Source organism: Canis lupus, chromosome 12, assembly GCF_048164855.1.
Source record: "Canis lupus baileyi chromosome 12, mCanLup2.hap1, whole genome shotgun sequence".
In the NCBI taxonomy this organism is placed as follows: Eukaryota; Metazoa; Chordata; class Mammalia; order Carnivora; family Canidae; genus Canis; species Canis lupus.
The window spans coordinates 2,203,740-2,229,688 of NC_132849.1; the positions used below are offsets into that span (position 1 = coordinate 2,203,740).

The window sequence follows — 25,949 nt, forward strand, 5'->3', positions numbered from 1 at the left end:
AATAAGGGCTAATCATTGTGTAAGCTTTGACTGCCTGGATCTAACTCACATACCTACTTCAGAAGCATGAGGTCCAGTCACAGAATGGAAAGAACGGAAAGCCAAAGTTTTTAAATGCTACAAAGGCCCTATGTAACTTTCCTTACTTTATTTCCTACCTATTGTCCCTTCTGGCTCATACCACTCCAGCTACACTGGTTTTCTTACTATCTTTAAGGATGTCAAACATGCTTGCTCTTTACGGTTTCTGGATTTATTCTTATCTCTGCCTATAATTTTGTTAACACCAATATCATTTCAATTAAGTTTTTGTTTAAATGTTCCTATATCAGGGAGGCTTTTCTGGACCATGGTAGATCAATCTCCCACTTCCCACTCCATTTTCTCCATAGCATCTGCCTAAAAGACTATCTAAATAATAGAAAACCCTCATATAGCGCTTTCTATGGTGCAGGCATTAGATTTAAGCACTTTGATTAGTTTAATGCTCTCAATAACCCTATGCACTAAGCACTATTACTATTCCCAATTTAGAGTTGGGTGAACTGAGGAACAGAAAGGTTAGTAGCTTGCTCAGGACATGGCAGAGCTGGGATTCAAACCTGAACAGAATGGCTCCCAAGTGTGTGCTCTTAATGGCTAGATTATGTTACCTCTTAGTGTTGCCAGTCTTGCTATGCTAAAAAATAAGCTGCATCAAAACAGGGACTTTTTACAGTGATATGTCCCTAGCCCTTTGGCATGTAATACTATATACTCAACAAATATTTGATGAACAAATAAAAAAGGAGAGTGATCTAGCCAGAAGAGACAATGAATCCTAGTCAGGCCCTGAACGTGGCACTCCACACCCACCATCCAAATCAACATTCTGCAGACTCAGAACTCATCTACACCAGTGGCTTCAGTATCATCAAGGTGATGACTCAACTGCCTATTTCCAGCTCAAATCACTAGCCAATCCAGAACCTGGGAGCCAACCTTCTCTCATTTGCCCTCATACCACATACCTGACCAATCTGAACAGTTCCTGAATTTGTCCTTCTCTCCACTCATAGCCACTACACCTTAGAACAGGTTGCCATCTCCCATGGGGTGATGCAATAGTCTCCTAATTTGTTTCCCTACCAGTCACATTTCTGCCTCTCCATTTCATTCTCTCCTTGGCAGCCCAAGTGATATTCTGAAAGTAAAGCTTGGTCATGTTGCTCCTTTTCTGAAAAGTCTTCTATGGCTCCAGATATACCACCCTCAGGATAATTTCTTAATAGAGCATTCAAAACTTACCTAATCTCATGCTTGCTTACCTCTCCAAACTTACCCTCTTCCTGGCTTCCATCATATATTATGCTGGAGCCTTAATGGAAGACATGTTGTTCTTCCAAGTACCAGGCTCTCTCACCTTCTGCCTTGTGCACATTCCTATTCCTTGTGTCTTGTACTGGTTCTCCCATCACCTGACTAACTGCCATATCTTTCAAGTCTCAGATGCCAGGGGTAGGCTTGGCATCTTTGTTACATGTACTTCTATGTGCATGGCACCTATGCTATAATGTGTTTGCCTGCCTCTTCTAGTAAACTGTGAGCAGAGACTGTATCTATTGTGTTCAGTGATATGCTTTCATTATCTTAGAATAGGTTCTGGCAGATAGTAGGTAATTATAGTTGTAAAATTTAATGAAGCCCCACTTTACTGATGAAGAGGTACATAAAGTTGTTAAATGGTAGAGCCCACACTAAAATACAAGTGAATTTGATTCCCAAACACATGTGCTTTAACATAGTACAGATCCTTTCTAAAAGAGGAGGAACGAAAATTCTTATGGATTGCTGGGTTGACGAATTATTATGTATATATGTACATATTAGGTAAAGTAATACTAAACAAAATCACTGAAATGAACATGAATTTACAGGACGAATGTTTTGGCATAACTAGGTTAATGCTGTCATAGTGAATATGCCTATGCTACTACATGCTTTTTTCTATTTAAACTAATATAAAATTTCTTTTACAGTGTTTAAAGTATAAACATTTTACTATAAAACCACCTGATCTACATTTGTGTAAATCTGTTATTAAATATTAAGTATGCTTCCATATCTTCACCAGTCTGCACACTTAAATCCATAACATTTGGTATCTGCATTGCTTTTGTTTTTTTTAAAAGATTTTTTGAGAGAGAGAGAGAGAGAGCACACGCGTACACAAGCAGGGGAGGGGTAGAAGGAGCAGGAGAAGCCAGCCCTCCAAGGAGCAGGGAGACCAATGTGGGGCTTGATCCCAGGACCCCAGGATCATAAGCTGAGCTGAAGGCAGCCATTTAACCAACTGAGCCACCCAGGCGCCCCAGGGTTGCTTTTAAACAAATACACAGTACTTCTCTCTTCTTTTAGTACTTCTCTTCTAAAAGGATGGTCATCCACAATATCCAGAAAATGCTTTATCTATTTTAGATTGTCAATTAAAAATACAAGATATGAAAAATTACCCTACAAGACTAGTTATTCTCCATAATATGTATATATGTACACAGATATCTAAGAAATGCTACTTTATTTTGGAATCTCATTTAAACACACACATCCACCCATGCACATGTAAAGACAATGCCATCACAAAAAGCAGGAGCTTGGACAAACTTTTCATATTGCTTCTGTTCCTCCAGAGGAATTTGAGACTTCTTCCACAGTGTTCCTTGAAAAACTCTGACCTTGCCCCAAACTTCCCCAGGACCTCCTGGCCAGAAGAATAGGCCTGAGATATGACCAGAGCAGGAACTTCCACTAATAAGATTGCTTCAAATCCTCTAAGTGATTTGGGACAAATGGCCCAGACATCTTCTCCTAACATTTAGAACTTTCCAAGTAGCTGCTTTAGCCCAGAAATTGATGGAAACAAATCTGTACAGGAGGCCACCATTGTTCTAGGGCTTGATAGCAATTATAGAGTCATCTCCTTCAGTCTTCCTCCAATTATTTTGACTATTCATAAGAATGAGTCTGATCAGAAATACAACTTTTCCTACATTCCCATTTGCTGATGGAGCAAACAAAGTGAAAGTCTTGAAAGAATACAGAACATATTGTCCATTTCCCTACAAAAGAGATATGGCTGATGTAGAAGCCATTTCAAAGTCTCCACAATGTCACTAGGGTCTGATTTCCCAAAGCAGAATTCATCCTTGGTAAAGGCACTGGTTGGTTCTGATGCAGGAACTTTGTCCCAAGCTAGATTTCTGGTTTTGCTCTGGGAAACAGTATTGCAACCCATAATATCCTTTATGGGGTCTTTTTAGACAGAGCTACCAAGTTAATTTTCTTTCACAACTATAGTTTTTTCTTTTTAATATTTTATTTATTTATTCATGAGAGACACACAGAGAGAGGCAGAGACACAGGCAGAGGGAGAAGCAGGCTCCCTGCAGGGAGCCCTATGTGGGATCCGATCCCTGGACCTGGGATCACACCCCGAGCCAAAGGCAGATGCTCAACTGCTGAGCCACCCAGGCATCCCACAACTATAGTCTTTTAGAAGATTCACATTTGATTTGAGGCATAAGAAAAAAATCAAACAAAATACTGAATGATATAAAGTCCTAATTTATACCATTCTGTGTTCTCTTAACCTAACATCTTTTGAAGAGAACTAGATGTATGTACAAGTGACTCCCAAGTCTGGGGTTTTCAACTGTCTTGACCCAAAAGGAACTTTAGAAAATATGCACCTCTTTTGCCTTGACTACTAAAATGTGTAAGTTTAATAGTTGCAAATTTGTAGTTCCTAGCTATTGTACATTGTGTTATATGTGCTTTAAATATATCATTGTCAAAACTTTGGCACTTGGTTCATTCTGTTTGTGGAAGATGGCCATTCTATAACCTAACTGGCCAGTCCTCATCGTCAGGAAAGATCTGACCTCAATTGAATTCAAAACAGTGAATTGACAAATATTCCTATTACAACCTATTCTCTTCCAAGTTATTTTTTTTTTAAGATTTTATTTATTTATTCATGAGACACAGGCAGAGGGAGAAGCAGGCTCCATGCAGGGAGCCCAACGCGGGACTCTATCCCGGGACTCGACCCTGGGACTCGATCCCGGAACTCGATCCCAGGACTTGATCCCAGGACTCCAGGATCCCATCCCAAGCTGAAGGCAGGCACTAAACTGCTGAACCACCCAGGAATCCCCTCTCTTTCAAGTTCTAAGATTGATAGAAGACCATCAGGGATAGTAGAAGTTTGTGTCTGGGTGAAATATGTTCCTGCTTCTTTTAGTATTCTCTCTGTGGGGCTATGCAGCCTGTATTTTTTCCCTTTGATTTGTTTCCCAAAGATTTTTATACCCTGGGGCAGTGCACTAGAGTAAGAACTGGGATGAGTGAAGCAGCTTTCCTTTTGTAAAGGAGACGGAATCCATGTTAAGATGAATTGGTAAAGAAGTCCTGAGGCATCCATTCTCATCTGGATAGAGATCTTTTTTTTTTTTTTTTTTTTTGAGATCATTTTAAATTCAGGGTACATATGAAACAGAATTTGCAAAATAATCCCATAAGACCACACCACTGTTTGAAACTAAAGATTACCTGTCCTAGAGTACTTTTCACCTACCTATGCTGGAGGTAGGATCATAAAAATATTCCCAAATCAGGGGTGCCTCAATGGCTCAGTCAATTGAATGTCGTCAGACTCTTGGTTTCAGCTCAGGTCATGATCTCAGAGTCATGAGATCGAGCCCTGCAACAGGGACTCAGCATGGGGTCTACTTGAGATTCTCTCTCTCTCTCTCCCTTCCTTTGCCCCTCCTCCTGCTCTCTCTCTAATAAATAATCTTTTAAAAATATTTCCTAATATTTTTTCAAATATTAGGAAAGTTTTTTTCTTTTTTTTAAAGATTTTATTTATTTATTCATGAGACACACACACACACAGGCAGAGACACAGGCAAAGGGAGAAGCAGGCTCCATGCAGGGAGCCTGACGTGGGACTTGATCCCAGGTCTCCAGGGTCAGGCCCTGGACCAAAGGTGGCGCTAAACCGCTGAGCCACCCGGGCTGCCCCTTAGGAAAGTTTTCTAAAAAGTTTTCTAAAATTTCTACTTGAATTATAGAAACTCTAACATCTCAGTTCAAAGGAAACAATCTAAGACTACATTAAATAGAAATGCTCCAGGGCATGATTTTTACAAGTTTTTCCTCTGAATTAAGAGTAAAAAAAAAAAAAAAAAGGTTAATTCATCGCAGAATACTTATTTTTTGAAATTTTATTTTTAGACAATCTCTACATCCTACATGGGGCACAAATTTACAGCCCTGAGATCAAGAATCCTATGCTCTACTGACTGAGCTAGTCAGGGGCTCTATTAATATTTATGCTAAGATTTACATACATAATCACAATAGAGCTGCTTGATACATTAAGGTTCACTTGGAATAGCTAATAAAATACATGCTGGATGTGATTAAACTTTGAAGCTTCCTTGACAATTATGATGTCTCACTGTTTGTTTTTTATTTTATTTTTTTATTTTTTCACTGTTTTTTAAAATCAGTTTTGGCACACCTGGGTGGCTCAGAGGTTGAGCATCTGCCTTCGGCCCAGGGCATGATCCTGGAGTCCCTGGATCGAGTCCCGCATCGGGCTCCCTGCGTGGAGCCTGCTTCTCTCTCTGCCTGTGTCTTTGCCTCTCTCTCTGTGTCTTTTCATGAATAAATAAAATCTTAAAAAAAAATAAAATAAAATCACAGTTTTTGGTCACTTAAAACTGATTCATCACAGTCTTAATAGTAAACTGTCTTGTATTAAAAATTTTATTCATCATAATTATATTTGTCTTAAAACATATTCAGAAAGAAAAAGTGAATCAATTTGAAGGTCTAAAAGCAAAATTGTGGATTAAAAAAATTCACAACCCAGACATGAACTCAACACAATTTTGCCAAGTGAACTAATTTGTTTTTGTTATTTGAATTCATTTTGGCTTGATTTCTAAATACAGACCCTTCCCCGCCAACCCAATATTTTAAAAAGGACATTAGATTCTGAATAGTGAAAAAGGGAGAAGGTAGAGAAACAGTCTCTACCTTCAGAGACTATGTCTCTACCTTCAGTCTTTTTACACTATACAGGGGAGGTTTGCTCAGAATTCCAGATTACAATCTAGAATACAATTTTCAGCAGCAATCCAAAGTAGATTTTCCTTTTTTTTTTTTTTTAAAGATTTTATTTAATCATGAAAGACACGCACACAGAAAGAGAGAGAGAGAGAGGCACAGTAGAGGGAGAAGCAGGCTCCATGCAGGAAGCCCCATGTGGGACTCGATCCTGGGTCTCCAGGATCATGCCCTGAGCCGAAGGTGGCGCTAAACTGCTGAGCCACCAGGGCTGCCCCAAAGTAGATTTTCCAAATAAAAACATAATATACTATTTTAATACATGACTAATTGTATCCCAGGATTTGAAGCAGAAATGTACTGGCTCTTTTTTTTTTTTTAATATTTATTTATTTGAGAGAGAAAGAGAGAGAGAGAGAGAGAGAGAGAGAGAGAGAGAGAATGTATGTGTGTACATGAGCCAGGGGAGGGAGAGAGGGAGAGAGAATCTCAAGCAGGCTCCTTGCTGAGAGCATGGAGCCCAATGTAGGGCTTGATCTCAAAACCCTGAGATAATGACCTGAGATGAAATCAAATGTCAGATGCCTAACTGACAGAGCCACCCAGGTGCCTGTGTACTGGCACTTTTTATGGTCATCTACATTCCACCTTTTGAATAGAAATGTTAGTATACCACTGCCAGCATCCACAGTTCTTTTGAGGCCAAGTTGGGAAAATACATCACAAAGAGGAAGCCAGCAAAGAAAGTTGTTTCCTTTTCTGGAAAAAAAAATTGAACTACTCACAGAAAGATTTAGCACAAAATTAGCTTCAATAGCCTTTCAAAAGTTTTATAGTTTATAGGTCTATGAACAAATGAATCCTAGGTTTTGGTAACTAAAGACCAGACTAAAATTTTAAAGTTTTATTCATTACTCTGAAAGTTCTCATCCCAAAATTAAGAGTCTTAAATTTGTCTCCAATTCTTTTTTTATACATACTTAACATTCCATGAATGAGTCCGAGTATCATTATTATAACATCTGAGCCCCTTACTTCAAAGAAGGGATAAAGTTGTTTTTGTTTTTGTAGAAGACCTAATAATCCACCAAACACTAACAAAGTGAGTATTAGGGGCTCCTGGGTGGCTCAGTCAGTTAAGAGCCCACCTCTTGATTTCAGTTTGTGACATGTTCTCAGGGTTATGAGATTCAGCCTGTGTCTAGCTCCATGCTCAGCGAGGAGTCTGCTTGAGATTCTCTGTCCCTTTCCCTCTGCCCCTCACCCTGTCCCCACCTAAACATACACATACACACACACACACACACACACACAAACAAAACCCTAATTTATTAAACATTAAAAAAGATAATAAACTTGAGTATTGTTTGTCTAGGTAAGCATTACATTAAGCACAGATAAATGTTTATTTGCAAAGTTGTTTTAGAGAGCATTTATGGACACTAAAGTATCAGGGGCATGTGGGTAGCTCAGTTAGTTAAGTGTCAGACTCTTGATTTTGGCTCAGGTCATGATCTCAGGGTTGTGACATGGAGCCCCACAGTGGGCTCCATGCTCAGTGAGGAGTCCACTTGAGATCATCTCTACCCTCCTCTCTGCCTCTCCCCCTCCGCGTACACACTCTGTCTAAATAAATAAATCTTAAAAAAATGTCAATAAGGAAATTTTCTTACTTCAAAACACTTACAGGATAAACTTAAAAAGTTTCAAAATGCTGACAATATAATATAAGCTCTAGGATATACTATCATTAAGATAAAAATCTCTTCCTTTAAAGTATATTTACAATAATTTCAACAATCTATTTCACTTTCCAAAAAAAGCCAATAGTAAATTGTTAATCCACTGCCCTGCCATATTCTGTTTCCTACACCACAAACTACAAACATCAGCATGTTGCAATCACAACAGAGGGAGGTAAACATCTGCATTTCTGATTTGCAGGTAGGGCATCTCAAATCTAAGGGTTAAGGACTCCCAAGAGGTCACTGCAACTGGCATGACAAAGAGTGGTTCACTCTGGACAAGAACTGGGGCTAATTCAACTAATGTAACTGGATCCGGGAGAAAATAGTACCCCCTGGGCCATAGTAATTACCCAAAAAGTTGCTCAAGACATATTCCGTTCAACTTTGTGCTATGGGAACTACTAAGATAGTCACTACCTTAAGGAAATTAACGATAAAGGAGAGAAGGTCAGCAGAAATATAACCAGAGCAAAGGTTCACATAATACAAAAATTACATCGGAGGGGTTGGATTTGAGAAGAAAACGGAATTTCTATGGGCGGAGCAAAGTCTGAGAATCAAGAACAAGGAAGAGTTCAGTTTGTCAGGATAAATTAGAGGAGGGCCAAATAGGGGCCCCTGGGTGGCTCAGTGGCTGCGCATCTGCCTTCGACTCAGGTCACGATCCCCGGGTCCTGGGATGGAGGTCCGCCTCGGGCTCCCCGCCGGAAGCCTGCTTCTCCCTCTGCCTGGGTCTCTCTCATGAATGAATGAAGGAAGGAAGGAATACATGAATAAATACTTAAAAAAAAAAAAAAAAAAAGAGAGAGGAGAGGACCAAATGGGGGTGCCTGACTGGCTCAGTCCGTAATGGGACTCCTAGGGTGGCGAGTTCCAAGCCCACTTTGGGTGTGGAGATTAAAGAAGATGAAGAAAAGGCCCAAATAAAAAATTTAAAGATTAGAAGGTCAAAGGCGGCATGCCAAAAGGTCAAACCTGAAAAAAAAAAAAAAAAAAAAAAAAACCCAAACCAAAAAATTCTCTCCTGCCCGAGTCACGCTGCAGATCGCAGAGTCACAGAACGGCCAAGCGAGCCTTGAGGCATGGGATCAGCCAACCCTATCTGACTGGAAGGCCGAGGTCATTTTTCGTCCAGGACCCAAGCATCCCCGGGAGAGATGAAGCGGTTTCCCACAGGTCACCGGTGCCCCGTCCGCCCCCGCCCCTCGGCCGGTGGCCGGTGGCACCTGCCCGGGTCTCCCGCTCCCGGCTCCGGGACGGTCCTCGCGGGCCGCCTCCCTCCGCCGGGACCCGGTCTGCGCCCCGAGGCACCAGGGCAAGGGCACCGCCGGGCCCGCGCCGCCGCCCGTTACCTGACTGACCGTGAGGCGCGGCTCCCGCCGCAGAGCGAACAGGTGACGCGGCTGCGCGGGGCGGAGCCTCCCTCGGCGGCAGCTTCTCCGCGCGGGTCGCGCTCCTCGCGTGTGAGCCGGGGGCGCCGCGGCCCTGCGCCCTTCGCAGCCGGAGCCCGCCGGGGCGGAGCCTCCCGCCGCCGCCCCGGCGAGCAGCCACCGGCCCGCAGGCCCCACCGGCGCCGGGCGTCGACCCCCTGCGGCCACCGCGCCCCGTGCGCGTGCGCGTGCGCGACCCCGGCGCGCCCCCTCCCCCCGCTCGGGCCCGGGCGGAGAAGAGGGAAAAGCCGCCGAGGCCTGACAGGGCGCACCGCCGGGGCCGACTCGGGGCCTCCCGGGGCGCTGGACCAATGCTGGGCGCTCGATACGCGCAGAGGTCGGGGAAGAAGAGCAGGTCAGCGCGGGGCGCCTGAGGCGGGTCCCTGAGGAGAAGGGCTGTGAGTGTCGGAAACACCGAGACGCGAGAACGCGGAGGCCAAGCTTTTAGGGACACTGAACGTTCGGGACAGGATATAATTAGAGCCGGCAGTTTTGAGGGACCAGTGATGTGCTAAGCACTTACCTGAGCCATGGCGACCCTGTGCAGCAGGTACGTTTCCCCAATAAAGCCCCCGAGGCTCAGAGAGATGAAGCCGTTTCCGCAGGTCACGCAGCTGCCCGTAGCCAGCCTTTGAGGTCAGACCGCGGAGCCTGATTTTGTCCTAAGGGCCACTGTGGTGTCTTGAGCAAGTCTAGAGACCAAAGCGTCTCTGTGAAAGTCATTTTAAATACTGTTGGCTTTTAACAAATAACCAAAAAGGAGAAATCAAGGCCCCTGCCTGCTAAGAAATTACAATTTCTTTGAGGAGGCTGAGGTACATTTGTTGAGTCTTCGCTGCATCCTGGGACCTTGTCCAATCACTTCACTCCCACCCCCTACCACACACAATTTTCAAAACAGTCCCATGAGTGGGCCTTAAGGTTTTGTTTTGCAAACGACTGAGAACTGGCATTTGGGGGATCTGGTCCTGAGAGGTCCCCCACTCTTCCTATTTCACAGCAAAATTTTCCAGAACAGTTCAAAGTACTAACTAGTAGAAGACAGTGTAGCATCTACGGCCAAGTACTGCTTATGAGCAATAATTGCTTTTGTCTTTGTTAAAAAATGAAGAGAAGGAAAGATCTTCAGGTCATTATGGTGGCCAGGACTTGAACACTGGTGCTTTAGGATTGTTAGGGTGGCAGCAGTATTTAGGGTGGACTGTAGATGGTCGAGTTAGGGAGACAGAGTGGGAGACACTGGTTCAGGAGTGAATTCATAATGGCAATGGGAAGAGATAGAACAGAGTGATTCCCAGGAAATTTCTCAAAGAAATCTTGTAAAGTGCAGGGTAGTGGGTTCAGAGTATGGAGCCAGACTGCCCGGTTTTCAAAAACCAAAGGACCTAATTAGGGTTGTTAGGGAAATAAAACTAGTGTTTGTGAAGCACTGGGACAGACAGAGCCTAGCATATAGCGAGTGCTGAATGAGTGTTAAAAACAAAGAGAAAAAAAGAAATTACGAAAACAATTGCGTTTACAACAGCATCCAAAAGATTAAAATACCTAGGGCTATATTTAACCAAGGAGTTTGCAAAGCATTTAGGCAACAGTACAGTCTGAAGAAACAGTGTCCCCCAAACTGCCCTTACTTTAGACACCAGCTGTATGTGTAAGTTGGAGGGTCCCCAGTGCCACCCTCACTTTAGACCATCTAGCCACAAGTTGGGGGGTTCCCAAAATCACCCTCAAGCTCACTAACTTGCTAGCAAGACTCACAAAACTTACTGGAAGTTATGATACTCAAGGTCATGTTTATTACAGGTTAAGGATAAGTTGAAATCAGGGAAGCAGAGGGTAGAATCTGGAAGGGGTCCTAACTCAACATTTTAGTCCTGGCTCCCAACTATGATGTGGAACAATGTTCAAAGAGTTTTGCCAACCACAGAAAGTCATGATCCAGGGGTCCTGGGATCCAGCCCCATGTCAGGCTCCCTACTCAGGGGGAGTTGGCTTCTCCCTCTTCCCCTGCCATTCCGCTTGCTTGTGCTCTCTGTCGAATAAATAAAATCTTAAAAAAGAAAAACCCAGGGGTGAATCTTAATGAACTTGGATTCGCAATAGATTCTGAAATATAACACCAAAAGAGGAGTTTCTTTTGTTAAAGAAAAAGTATGTAAATTGGATTGCATCAAAATTAAAAGCTTTTGTGCATCAAAGGATAATTATCAAGAAAGTGAAAGGGGCACCTAGCTAGCTCAATTGAGGGCGTGTGTAACTCTTGATCTTAGAGTTGTAAGTTTAAGCATCATGTTGGTAGAGATTACTTAAAAATAATAAAATTTTTGGGGCACCTGGGTGGCCCAGTTGGTTAAACATCTGACTCTTGGTTTCAACTCTGGTCATGATCTCAGGGTCATGATTTCAAGCCCCACATTGGGCTCTGCTCAGCATGGAGTCTGCTCAAGATTCTCTGTCTTCCTCTTTCTCTGCCCCTCCTGCTCATGCTTACTCTCTCTCAAATAAATAAAATCTTAATTTTTTTTTTTTTTTTTTTTTTTTTAGGGCAGCCCGGGTGGCTCAGCGGTTTAGGTTTAGCACCACCTTCGGTCCAGGGCGTGATCCTGGAGACCAGGGATCAAGTCCCACATGCATGGAGCCTGCTTCTCCCTCTGCCTGTCTCTCTGCCTCTCTCTCTCTCTCTCTGTGTGTGTGTGTGTCTCTCATGGATAAATAAATAAAATCTTTTTTAAAAAAAATCTTTTTTTAAAAAAAGTGAAAAGACAACCTACAGAATGGGAAAAAATATATGTTAATTAGGGTCTAATATCCAGAATACATAAAGAACACTCACAACACAATAACAAAAAGATAGTTAAAAAATGAGTGAAGGACTTGAATAGACATTTTGCAAAGAAAATATGTAAATGGCCAACAAACACATGATAAGATACTCAACATTATTAGTCAATAAAGACATGCAAATCAAAACTACAAGATGCCATTTCACATCCACTAGGATGGCTAAAATAAAATTTTTTAAAAAGAAAATAAGTACTGGCAAGATTGTGAACTAATTTGAAACCTCATACATTGCTGGTGGGGGTATAAAATGGTGTAGCCCCTGTGGAAAAACAATTTGGTGGCTCCTCAAAAAGTTAGAGAATTACCCTATGATCCCCCAGTTCTATTTTTTCTAGGTATATATATATCCAAAGAATTGAAAACAAATATTCAAACAAATGCTTATACAGGAATGTCCATAGCATCACTATTTACAATGGTGAAAAGTTGCAAACAATTCACTGCCCATCATCGAAGACCATCATGGAACAGACGTGGTATAGCCATTCAATGGAAGGTTATTCAGCCATAAAAAAGAATGGAGTACTGATAGATGCTACCGAATGTATCAAAATATTGTATGTGAAAGTAGCAAGGCACAAAGGTCACAAGTTACATGATTCCATTTTGTGAGATAATCCAGAATAGGTAAATCTGTAGTAGAAAGGAGGTTTAGTGATTGCCAGGGGCTGAAGGACAGGGGGAAAGGGAATGACTACTTAATGCATACAAAGTTTTCTCTGGAGTAAAGAAAATGATTTAGAACGTGATATAGGCTCTGGTTGTGCAACATTGTGAATGTATTTAAATACCACCAAAATGTACACTTTAAAATGGCTAATTCATATCAATAAATTGATATGAATTTATCTCAATAAATAAACCAAAGGAGAAACAGATTTTTCATGAACTTAATAACGTTTGCTGTAGGGTCATATCAAACTTGTAACTGTATTTTTTTCTTAAAGAAAGACAGCATGATAGTCAAAATAAGTCCCTGCCTCAAGACATTCCTGTCCTAACCCTTGGAACCTGTGAATATATTACATGACAAAAGAGAATTAGGGATGCAGATGGAATTAAATTTTCTAGTCAGCTGACATTAAAATAGGGAGATTATCCTAGATTGTCTGGGCTCGATGAAATTGAATTCTTAAAAGAGAAGGGGAAGGGGGCACCTGAGTGGCTCAGGGGAAGAAGCATCTGCCTTTGGCTTAGGTTATGATCTCAGAGTCTTGGGGCTGAGACCACAGCCTCAAGCTCCACCCCCTGTTGGGGTCCCTGCTCATTGGGTAGTCTGCTCCCCCTTCTTCCTTAGCCCCTGCCCCCACTCATGTGCTTGCACTGCATTCTCTCTTTCTCTTTCTTTCTCTCTCTCTCACTCAAATGAATAAATAACATCTTACAAAAAAAAAAAAAAAAAGGCAGGAGCAACTCTTACTATTTTGTCAGATTTCTTCCTGCCTTGAAGGCAGTACAAAATAGAATTTTGGAGTTGACAGGAACTTGGAAACCATATGGCAAAACCCACATGTTTTGTAGATGTGGAAGCTCAAAGACTTCATAAGGCCACCCAGCTAGTGACTGTTTGACAGGGTGAATATACAGTTCTCTGGACTTCACTGTGTGAAGCTTTTATTTATTTATTTATTTATTTTTATTCATAGGCACAGAGAGAGAGGCCGAGACACAGACAGAGGGAGAAGCAGGCTCTATGCAGGGAGCCCCACGTGGGACTCGATCTAGGGTCTCAAGGATCACGCCCCAGGCTGCAGGCGGCGCCAAAAACCGCTGCACCACCGGGGCTGCTCCACTGTGTGAAGCTTAATCTTTAAGATAAAAAAGTATTTCTGCACAGAAATGTTTAACTGCAAACACCCGGGGTACGGTGCCCTCTAGTGGCTTTGAGTTTTATCTTACAAATCGCCATTCCTTCACCTTTCTGTTTTATAGTTTGTTATAACCATTGGAGATGGGGCAAGCAAGGTAAGCTGCCTTAGATAAACTTACTGTTATTTGCAAACTCAGGAAGATTTCAAGCAAGTTTTAACTTCAGAAAATGAGGACAAGGATGGGAAACACCATTAAAGAAAAGGGGGGAGCAGATCATGTAAATGCAAAATTGGAAATTTTTTACTTTTGCTGAAAACATTGCTCAAATATTTTATCTGGAAAATAAAGAAAAATGAGTTCCTGTTGTGTTTTCACTGTTTTACTAAAAATGATGTTTTGTTTTTAATTCAGCTGCCTCACTTCCATTCTGTCCCTTGGTTATTCTTTCAACACCTCTCTTAGGTAAGAAATAGGAAGGTGCTCTTAACCCTATTTCACCAATAATAAAATGTTAAAAAAAGGTTTTGTTTTATTGAAATATAACCCTCATCTAAATTCATGTATGAATGGTACACAATTCCATATTCCATAAAATACCAGAAAATTCATCATTTTAAAATGTCTTTTTTAAAAGAGATTTTATTTAATTTGAGAGAGAGTGAGAGAAAAAACAATCACGAGCACAGGGGGAGGGTCAGAAGGAGAAACAGACTCCCTGCTCATGCAAGACCCAATCCCAGGATCCTGGGATCGTGACCTGAGGCTGAAGGCAGATGCTTAGCCAACTGAGCTACCCAGGCACCCTTAAAGTGTACATTTAAGTGGTTTTTAGTATGTTCACTACATGGTACAATCATCACCATTATCTAATTGCAGAACATTTCCATCTCCCCAAAAAGAAACCCTGTGCTATTAGCAGTTAGTTTCAATTTGCCCTTGTGTCTCCCATCCCTTGGCAACAACTAAGTGTACTTTCTGCCTCTATAGGTTTTCCTATTCTGTATACTTCATGTAGATGGCATAATGTAATTATGTGACCTTTCATGGCTGGCTTCTTTAATTTAAGCAAATGGTTTTTTTAAAAAATATTTTATTTATTTATTCATGAGAGACATACAGAGAGAGGCAGAGACACAGGCAGAGGGAGAAGCAGGCTCCATGCAGGGAGCCTGACATTGGACTTCCGGGTCTCCAGGATCACGCCCTGGGCTGAAGGTGGCGCCAAACCACTGAGCCACCTGGGCTCCCCAAGCATGTTTTCAAGGTTCACCCAGATTCTAGCATGCGTCACTACTTAGTTCCTTTTTATGGCTGAATAACATTTTTTTTTAAAGATTATTTAATTATTTTTTTTTTTATTCATGAGAGAGACACAGAGAGGCAGAGACACAGGCAGAGGGAGAAGCAGGCTTCTCATTGGGAGCCTGATGTGGGACTTGATCCTGGGACCCCAGGATCAGGACCAGAACTGAAGGCATATGCTTAACTGACTGAACCACCCAGGTGCCTATGTCCAGTTTCATATTTTTGTGGGTAGCTGCCCAGTTTTCCCAGCACTGTTTTGCCGGAGAGACTTTTTCCTGTTCCATATCCTTGACTCTTTTGTTGAAGATTAATTGACCATATAATCCTGGGTTTATTTCTGGGCTCTCTATTCTGTACCATTGATCTATGTGTCTATTTTTGTGCTGGGACCATAATTTTCTGATTACTTCAGCTTTGTAGTATATCTTGAAATCGGGGATTGTGATACGTCCAGTTTTGTTCTTCTTTTTCAAGATTGCTTTGGGTATTCAGGGTCTTTTGTGGCTACATATAAATTTTAGGATTATTTGTTTTAGTTCTGTGAAAAATGCTGTTGGCATTTTGATAGGGATTGCATTAAATCTGTAGGTTGCAAAAGCTTCTTATTTTGGTGTAGTTCGAATAGTCTATTTTTGCTTTTGTTTCCCTTGTCTGAAAAAAATATATCTGGAAAAAAATGTTTCTACAGCTAATGTAAATAAAATTATTGCCTGTGTTTTCTTTCAGGAATTTAATGGTTTCAGGTCTCACATTTAGGCCTTTAATCCATTTTGTGTGTGTGTGGTGGTGGGGTAATAAAAATGTGGTCCAGTTTTCTTCTTTTGCATGTAGCTGTTTAGTTTTCCCAACACCATTTGTCGAAGAGACTGTCTTTTCCCCATTGCGTAGTCTTGCCTCTTTTGTTGAAGATAAACTGACCATATAATCATGGGTTTATTTCTGGGCTCTCTATTCTGTTTCATTGATCTATGTGTCTATTTTTGGACCAGTACCACACTATTTTAATTACTCAGCTTTGTACTTTGTAATATTAGTTCATTATATGCATGCTGTAAGAGGTAGTGATTATTTCATCAGAAGATTCGAAAAGATTGTGAAATTATGTAAGAAATAACTTAGAAAGTCCCATGTATTGAGTAACTGCATTTTTCATAGTACAGGTCTAAGGATAGTTTTGAACATACCTATGCTACACCAACTCTGAAATTGCTTGGAAAAACTTTTGGAGTGACTGAATTTGTTTTCCTGGAAGAAGATTGCATTAACCTTACCCTTATCACTAGAGTGCTTCAAATACTTATTTGCAGTTGTCAGTAATACACATTGTTTTGAACAATACTTGCACAGCAAAGATTGGTCATATAAACATATACTCCCATTGCCAGCTTCTATATCCAATAAAAACACATGCATTTTTCTCTCCTTTCTCCTCTACCCCTCTCTACCCCTAAATTAAAAAACAAAAAACAAACAAAAAATTAGGCAGCAGTTGCAGCTACTAAAGAGAAGGTGGAAATGGGGCTGAGGGCTAGAGCTGTGGGGAACAGTAGTCACATTTCTTTCCTCCTCCTCCTTTCCCTCCCCAAATCCATCCATTTCAAATCGTGATGTTAAACATGAAATTACATGCATGGATCTTATGTCATAAGCTCAGCAAGTTTTGACAATTGTATATACCTCTCTAACCACCACCTAAAATCTGTCACTCCAGGAAGTTTCTTCATGCCCTTTCCTGTCTGGTCCCCTTCTTCCTAAAGAATCATAGTTCCTTTCATTTCCTTTTTTTTTTTTTTTTTTTAAGATTTTATTTTTAAGTAATCCCTATACTGAAGTAAGGCTTGAACTCATAACCCTGAGATCAAGAGTTGCATGGTCTACAGACTGAGCCAGCCAGGCCCCCACAAAGGAACCATAGTTCTGATTTTTGTCCTCATAGATTAGCCTGATCTTGGACCTCACATAAATGGAACTGATATTATTTTGTGTGTGGCATCTTTCACTCAGCATATTTCTAAGATTTTATCCATGTTGTTGCTGGTTTCAGTGGTTTGTTTCTTTTGATTGCTGAATAGTATTTGATTATATGAATATACCACATTTTTTCCCAAGACTTCATTTTTTAGAACAGTTTTAGATAGACAATGAAATTATTTTTTTCATTTAAATTCAATTTGCCAACATACAGTACATGATTAGTATCAGATGTTGTTTTCAATAATTCATCAGTTGAGTGTAACACCCAGTGCTCATCACATTACATGCCCTCCTTAAGGCCCAGTTACCCCAACCCACGACCCACCTCTCCTTCAGCAACCCTCAGTTTGTTTCCTGGAATTAAGAGTCTCTCATAGTCTGTCTTCCTCTCTGATTTTTCCCCACTCAGTTTCTGCTCCTTCCCTTATGGTCCCTTGCACTATTTCTTATATTCCACATATAAGTAAAACCATATGATGATTGTCTTTCTCCGACTGACCTATTTCACTCAGCATAAAACCCTCCAGTTCCATCCAAGTCGATGTAAATGGTAGGTATTTATTCTTTCTGATGGATGAGTAATATTCCATTGGTATACGATGAAATTGATAGGTACAGAGATTTCCCAAATATCCCCCGCCCCCACACATGCATAGTTTCCCTCATTATTGTCACTCACCTGAGTGGTACATTTGTTACCAAGGACAACATAGTCATCCAAAGTCCATGGTTTCCTTCAGGGTTTATTGTTGGTATTATACATTCTATAGGTTTGGACAAAGTATAATGACATGCGTCCACCTTCATAGTATCATACCAGAGTACTTTCACTGCCGTATTTTCACTGTATGGTGTGCTATTCATCTTCTCTCCCACCCCCAGCAATCCCCTGCAATCATTAATCTTTTTACCATCTCCATAGATTTGCCTTTTCCAGAATGTCATATATTTGGAATCATATAGTATGTAGCCATTTCACATTGCTTCTTTCACTTGGAAATATCCCCTTAAGTTTTTTCCATGTCGGGCAGCCCACGTGGCTCAGCGGTTTAGCGCCGCCTTCAGCCCAGGGCCTGATCCTGGAGACCTGGGATCGAGTCCCACATCAGGCCCCCTGCATGGAGCCTGCTTCTCCCTCTGCCTGTGTCTCTGCCTCTCTCTCTCTCTCTGTGTATGTCTCTCATGAATAAATAAATAAAAATCTTTAAAAAAAAAGTTTTCTCCATGTCTTTTCATGGCTTGATAGCTCATTTCTTTTTAGTGCTGAATAATATTCCATTGTCTGTATGTACCACAGTTTATCCACTTACCTACGGAAGGATAGCTCAATTACTTCCAGGTTTAGGCAATTATTAATAAAGCTGCTATAAACATTCATGTACAAGTTTTTGTGTACACATAAGTTTTTAAATCTTTTGGGTAAATACCAAGGAATGTGATTGCAAGATTACATGGTAAGAGAATATTCAGTTTTTTCAGGAACTGCCAAACTGTCTTTCAAAGTGGCTATACCATTTTACATTCCCATTAGCAATGAATGAGCATTCCTGTTGATCTACATCCTTGCCAGCATTTGGTGGTTGTCACTGTTCTGGATTTTGGCCATTCTAATGGATGTATAGTGATATCTTGTTTTCATTTGCATTTCCCTGATGGCATGTGATGTGGAGCATCTTTTCATATGCCTATTTGCCATCCGTACATCTTCTTTGGTAATTTGTCTGTTCAGGTTTTTGGCCCATTCTTTAATCATGTTGTTATTTATGAGTTTTCAGGGTTCTTTGTATATCTTGGATAATAGTCAGTCTTTTGTCAGAATGTATCTTTTGAAAATATTTTCTTCCAGTCTGTAGCTTATCTTCCAATTTTCTTGATATTGTCATTCTCAGAGATACATTTTTAATCTTTTTTTAAAAGATTTATTTATTTATTTATTTATGATAGACATAGAGAGAGAGAGGCAGAGACACAGGAGGAGGGAGAAGCAGTCTCCATGCCAGGAGCCCGATGTGGAACTCGACCCCGGGACTCCAGGATCGCGCCCTGGGCCACAGGCAGGCGCTAACCCACTGAGCCACCCAGGGATCCCCACATTTTTAATCTTAATGAAATACAGCTTATCAATTATTTCTTTCATGGATCATACCACATTTTTCAACCCATTCTTCTGTTGATGTACTTTTAGAATATTTACAAGTTGTGGCTGTTATAATGAACATAGCGGTGACTATTTGTGTGCCAGTATTTTATGTAGAACACATGCTTTTAGTTCTCCTTGGTAGATATCTTAAAGTGTAGTTGTTAGGTCATAGGATAAAGGTGTGTTTAAGTTCATTAGAAACTCCTCTAAGTTCACCAAAGCAGATGTGCTATTTTGCCCAGCAATGTATGAGAGTTCCAGCTATTCCATATTCTTGCTAACATTTAACATTGTTAGAGGTTTCTACTTGGCCTATCTGACAGGTAGAAAGTGGTCTCTAATTGTTGTTTATTATTTTTTTTAAGATCTTATTTATTTGAGAAAGAGAGGGCAGAGGGAAAGCGAGAACACACAAGTAGGGGGAGGGGCAGAGAGAAGAGAGAGAATTCCCTCTTAATTTAGGGCTCATTCTTAAGACCCTGAGATCATGACCTGAGCAGAAATTAAGAGTCAGACACTTGGCATGCCTGAGTGGCCCAGTGGTTGAGTATCTGCCTTTGGCTCAGGTTGTGATCCTGGAGTCCCGGGATCGAGTGCCACATCGGGCTCGATCTTCTTTAAAAAATAAAGTTTTAATTTATTCATTTAAGTAATCTCTATACCCACCATGGTGTTTGAAGTCATGACCTTGTGATCAAGAGCTGCACATTTCTCTGACTGAGCCAGCTAGGTGCCCCTGACATGTTTTTCTAGCCACCCATTAATACATCTTATCTTATTGATTAATTTCAAAGGAAATTGCAAAGTTTAGTATACTTTCTTCTATTTTTAAAAAAAGATTTTATTTATTTATTCATGAGAGATACAGACAAAGAGAGGCAGAGATATAGGCAGAGGGAGAGCAGGCTCCCTGCAAGGAGCCAGATATGGGACTCCATCCCAGATCCCGGGATCACACCCTGAGCCAAAGGCAGATGCTCAACCGCTGAGCCACCCACGAGTCCCAGTATACTTTCTTCTAAATGCTTCAGCATATGTGTCATTAACTAGAGTTCAATATTTGTTGATAGTATTTTTTCTTTTCAGGAAAATTTGGATGAATATATTTTATAAGGTGTAATTTGTAATGTTAGTTTATTAATATTATGATCAATGACTTTACCAGAGCAAACTTGATCATTATAAATAGAAAATTTTGAAATTGACACGTTGTGCACTAATTTATTTCTACATTTAATTTTGTTTGCATGGCATTGAAATGATTGCTGGTTGAAGATCAAAATAAGTAGTCACAAATGGTAGCCCATTTTCTAATAGCTCACATTGTAATTTAGGTCACTCTTCAGTCACATTAATTCCAAAGCTTAAAGGAAGAGTTGTAGAGAGTCTTCTTTCTAAACTGGTATAAGGAGCACCTGGGTGGCTAGGTGGTTTAACATCTGCCTTCAGCTCTGGCTGGGCATGATCCTGGGGTCCTGGGATCGAGTCCCACATCGGGCTCCCTGCAGGGAACCTGCTTCTCCCTCTGCCTGTGTCTCTGCCTCTCTGTATCTCTCATGAATAAATAAAATCTTTTTTTTAGAAAAAGGACTTCACTTATTGAATTATTATATTGTACACCTGAAATTAATGTAACACTGTATGTTAGTTATAATTGAGTTTTAAAATTATATATTCATATATATTTAATATATATATTTATTCGTGAGAGAGACAGAGGCAGAGACACAGGCAGAGGGAGAAGCAGGCTCCATGAAGGGAGATGGACATGGGACTCGATCTCAGGTCTCCAGGATCATGTCCCAGACTGAAGGCGGCGCTAAACCACTGAGCCACTTTAACCACTTTAAAAGTGGTTACCACTTTAAAAAAACTGGTATAAAAGTAGTATCTAATAAGAGTTTAGATTCCTTTTCATATATGTAATAGCTAGACATAACTTACTCCAGCAAACAATAAATGCTAAAAGTGTCTATCAGTATTAACTAGCTTTTGTACAACTGATCAATGCAATGTAAAAGGCAAAAGATTTATATCATCTTTTTTTTTTAAGATTTTATTTATTTATTTATGAGAGACACACAGAGAGAGGCAGAGACACAGGCAGAGGGAGAAGCAGGTTCCATGCAGGGAGCCCGATGTGGGACTCGATCCCAGGACCCCAGGATCATGCCCTGAGCCAAAGGCAGACACTCAACCACTAAGCTACCCAGGCATCCCAAGATTTATGTTATCTGAAGAGAAACCAGTATTGATCAATGCAATGTTAAGAAAATTTGCTCCAAATAAGTGAACCTGTGCATTTTATTGTGTGTGCTATTGTTACCTAAATCACTTGTTCAGTTTTGTAACCTGGATTTTTTTTTTAAGATTTTATTTATTTATTCATGAGAGGCCCACACAGAGAGAAAGGCAGAGACACAGGCAGAGGGAGAAGCAGGCTCCATGGAGAGAGCCCGATGTGGGATCCCGGGTCTCCAGGATCACGCCCTGGGCTGAAGGCAGTGCTAAACCGCTGAGCCACCTGGGCTGCCCTGTAACCTGGATTTTTAAAAAAGGGTTAAGTTGTTTAAGCATCTGGCTCAGTTGGCTGAGCTCAGTTGTTTAAGCATCTGACTTCGGCTCGGGTCATGATCTCACAGTCATAAGATTGAACCCTGGGTAGGGCTTTGCTAGGGAGTCTCTCTCCCTCTACCCTTACCCCCACCACTCACATGCACTGTCTCTCTCTAAAAGAAAAAAAGAAAGAAAGAAAAAAAAAGAGTTAACACCTTCCTAGTCAACCACACTTTTAAAGTTCATACTGAGTGCACAGCAATGGCAGAAGCTGTATTCAGAGATCTGTGTTTCTGTCCAGGGAGGAGTTAGAAAACTGTACTCAAATGACCTACAACTCCACACTTGAGAATGTGGAGGAAGCCCTTGGCAGCCAGGCCCAACAGGCTTGATAGATTAGTCTTTCAAATTCCTCCCTGGGAACACCCTGCTCAGTTGGTGTCTGCTGTAGTGGCAGAAAGCCAACCCTGCTGCTCCACACATAGCAGAGGGCACCACCGCCCTGAGGATTGTCAGTGGCCTGGGGAGACTGGACATGGACTCGTTTCTCTCAGAGCACAAGGCCAGTTGGTACCCCTTGGAGCATTTAACTGAAAGAAGTCACCAAACCCACACAAGGTGTCTTAAACAGCCACACTTAATTAAGGCACGCTTTTCAGAGTCTTCAGTCCAAGAATGATTGGCATTTCATTCACTTCTACAAGGAGGAAAGGAAAGTTTCGGGAATACTCAGGGACTGACCTGTTTTCATTGGAATGGCCCAGTGTGTTCTGAGAAGTGTGCTGCAGTGTGGTATGGCAAGAAGAATACCGGTTTCTGAGTAAGGAGACTTATAGCCTGGAACATATTATTAAGTGACCTTGAACAAATCTCCTAACCTTAATTTCCTCATCAGTAAATGGAGTGCTGTGGTAAGAACTTCATAAAATAATCCATGCAAAAGCACCTAACAGGGCAGCCTGGGTGGCTCAGCAGTTTGGTACTGCCTTCGGCCCAGTGCGTGATCCTGGAGACCCGGGATCGAGTCCCACGTCGGGCTTCCTGCATGGAGCTTGCTTCTCCCTCGGTCTGTGTCTCTGCCTCTCTCTCTGTGTCTCTCACGAATAAATAAATAAAATATTTTTAAAAAGCACCTAATACTAATTTTTGGTATATATTACTTAATCTGAAAACAATCAGATTTTTAAAACAAATATTCTTTAACACACCAACAAATGTTCTTACGTGATAGAGGGATGAAAGGGGCAGGAAGTTTTTTAGTGGACTATCCTCAAATAAATTAGAGGTTTTGGGAGTGCCTGGGTGGCTCACTCAGTTAAGTGTCTGCCTTCTGCTCAGGTCATGATCCCAGGGTGCTGAGATGGAGTCCCATATCGGGCTCCCTGCTTAGCGGGGAACCTGCTTCTCCCTTCCCTCTGCTGCTCCCTCTGCTTGTGCGCGCTCTCTCTGTCAGATAAATAAAATCTTAAAAAAAAAAAAAATGGAGGTGTTCATGTAATTGTTGCTATTAATATTTCACTTTTTAGAGTTGAAGGGGACCTGAAGCATCACCTAAGACAATGCTAAGGTAAATACATTTAACTTCTGCTTTTTTTTTTTTAATGTCTAGTGATAGATACTGCTGCGCCTTTCCAGGGAGGCCAGATCACAAAGCCACCTGAAGTGTAAGTAATAATGGGCAGCCTTTACTCTTGTCTGGCTAGCATTTATTACTCCTTTTATGTTTCTAGCACCCAATTTTCCTCTATCATGTTCAGTTCATTGGTCCTGGGGCAGAAGAGTCCACCCCAGCTCTAGAGGTACTCATATGAATCTAGCCTGGCCAGTCAGAGTAGTGCATGTGTGGCAGACCTCATTGACTGGCTAACTCAATTCCCATCCTCAACCCTTTCTTCCCAGCCTAACCGAACTGGAGTCTGGAAGAGCAAAACAGTTGGCTGCCCAGCTTCCCATGAAGGTAGAGGCAGCCTGTGACCCAGTTGTGGCCAATGAGTTGTGAGTGGAAGTCAGCTGGGTGCTTTGGGGAAATCTTTTGCTTTTCCTCAAAGAGGGACATTTGCTGCCCATAACATCTTTTTGCTGCTCATACCTGGATGTCCTATTTTTGGGGGGAACTGCCCCAGTCATCTTACAACAGTGAAGAAAAGGCCAAAGAGCTATCAAAGATGTTAGTCCATAGAATCATCAGCAGTAACTGCACACTCCACGTGTCTTTGTAAATAAGGAACATGAACTTTCTTTTCTTTTATCAAGTTCTGTTGTTGGTAGTTGAAGGCATCTCTAACTGATAAAATTTCTCCTGGGCTACATTGATTGATTTCCAGGATGGGTGTGTGACTCAAGTTAAAGCAATTGAACCAATGAGACTCAATCTTAGAACTTCCACTGTTAGAATGAGAAGTTCATTTGAAAGTAAAGATATATTAACCCAGAACTGGTGGAGCCAACTTGCCCCTACATGGGGTCAGCCAGAGTGAGAATGAAGCCAGTACAGAGGAAATCAGAGCTGAGATGTGGAGGGAGAGTGAGTTAGGATGACATGCTTTGAGGCCCTGATGCTGATCTGCCTGCAGTTAAGGTGCCTTTGGGCTTTTTGAGTACATGGGTCAATAAATCTCTCTTTGGCTCAAGCTTATCTGAGAGGTGTTTTCCGTCATGTATTGTAACTTGGCAACATATTACTCATGCTATTTCTAGTCTGTATTTTCCGCTGCCTGCATGTCCTCAAGTGGTATTTAAGTACCTAAAAGCAGGACTTAATATTTATCCATTTTTAGTGAGTTACCTCCTCCTCCACCTTCTCTCTTGAGACTTTTGTGGGTCCAATCCTCCCCACTCACCCCACCCACCCCTGCCATCAGCAAGGACAGTCCTCTGCTCTGGGTAAGAAGAGATGAAAGATCCCACACCTTTTAGGGGCAAGACTAAGAAGCCAAGTGCACACAATTCAGTTCCTCTCTGGTTGAAATTCATCAAGAGGCTGTTCAGAGAAGCAGGGGAGGGGAGACTATATGGAGCTGCTCGGATGAAAGGTAATTTGGTTTGTTACTATCAAATTGTTTCACAAAGTCATAGAGAAAATACAAAAAGAAAATAGAGATCACTATTATTTCATGGATGACTTTCCTTCTCAATAGCCTCTGTATTTCTCTCCATCTTCTGGTAAGCATGTATGTCTTTGATAATCAGAAGAAAATGATGATGGTTGAATCACTTCGATGGCAACAACCCAAGCTGTCAAGGCCAAGGGGTAGTAGTAGTCTGGGTCATTGCCAGGAGATAGAATGTCAACCCCAACTCCTGCACTCAGAGCTAGCTGTGTGATATCTTTGATTCTCCATTTCTTCACCTATAAAATAGAGATAGTAGTACCCAAATACCTCCTTGCCTACCCATCTACCTGGTGTGGATATTGTGAGAATTAATATTCTTAGTGATACATAGGTATTTCTTGTGTGTCCTGTTATAACTAACAGGGAGGTTAGAGACAGATGACTGGTTAGAGACTGCAGGGAAGACAGAGTGAGAACCTGTGAGCTATGCTTTGTTGGCACTTCATTACCACAGTGCCTGTTACCTCCCCCACCTCCACTGACCCCACTCTCCGGCTTAGGTTTTATTGTTACTCCTGTGTCCTGATACATACCTGTCTCAGGCATGTGCATCTTTGAGGCTGTTTTACAGAATTTCAGGGGAAACATATACCTCTCCCCTGCTGGCCTTGCTGACATCTGACAGCCCTGTGTCTTCTACTGTCCTTTCTCTCCTCTTCTAGACCAATAAGCAGTCACAGACCTGTTCTTTAGTGTCATATCACGAAGATCTTTAACATGTGAAAGGCAAGTGAGGTTTCTGAAGTTCCTTCCTTTTTTGTTTTTAAAGATACATTTATTTATTTAAGAGAGTGCCTGCGAGCACCAGCAAAGGGGCAGAGGGAAAGGGAGAGAAAGTCCTAAGCAGACTCTCCGCTGAGCAAGGGTTGAGGTGGGGGTGCTGACCAAGAGGCCCCTGAAGTTCCCTCTT

At 41.4% G+C, this 25,949-nt stretch overlaps 1 protein-coding gene and 1 long non-coding RNA gene across 2 annotated transcripts in view; one reads left to right on the plus strand and one right to left on the minus strand.

Annotated features, from left to right (window-relative positions):
- Window positions 1-9,374, minus strand: part of LOC140600862 (monocarboxylate transporter 1-like) — a 37,422-nt gene extending 28,048 nt beyond the window's left edge. Inside the window, exon 1 of the mRNA XM_072769043.1 lies at window positions 9,227-9,374. The gene's annotated coding sequence lies outside the window, so the exon portion shown is untranslated. The remainder of the gene's footprint in view (window positions 1-9,226) is intronic.
- An 80-nt stretch (window positions 9,375-9,454) lies between these two features.
- Window positions 9,455-24,566, plus strand: LOC140600863 (uncharacterized). The gene is made up of 3 exons (XR_012003993.1): window positions 9,455-9,845; window positions 23,536-23,590; window positions 23,826-24,566. It is a non-coding gene; the product is annotated as an uncharacterized lncRNA (long non-coding RNA).
- Window positions 24,567-25,949: the final 1,383 nt, after the last annotated feature.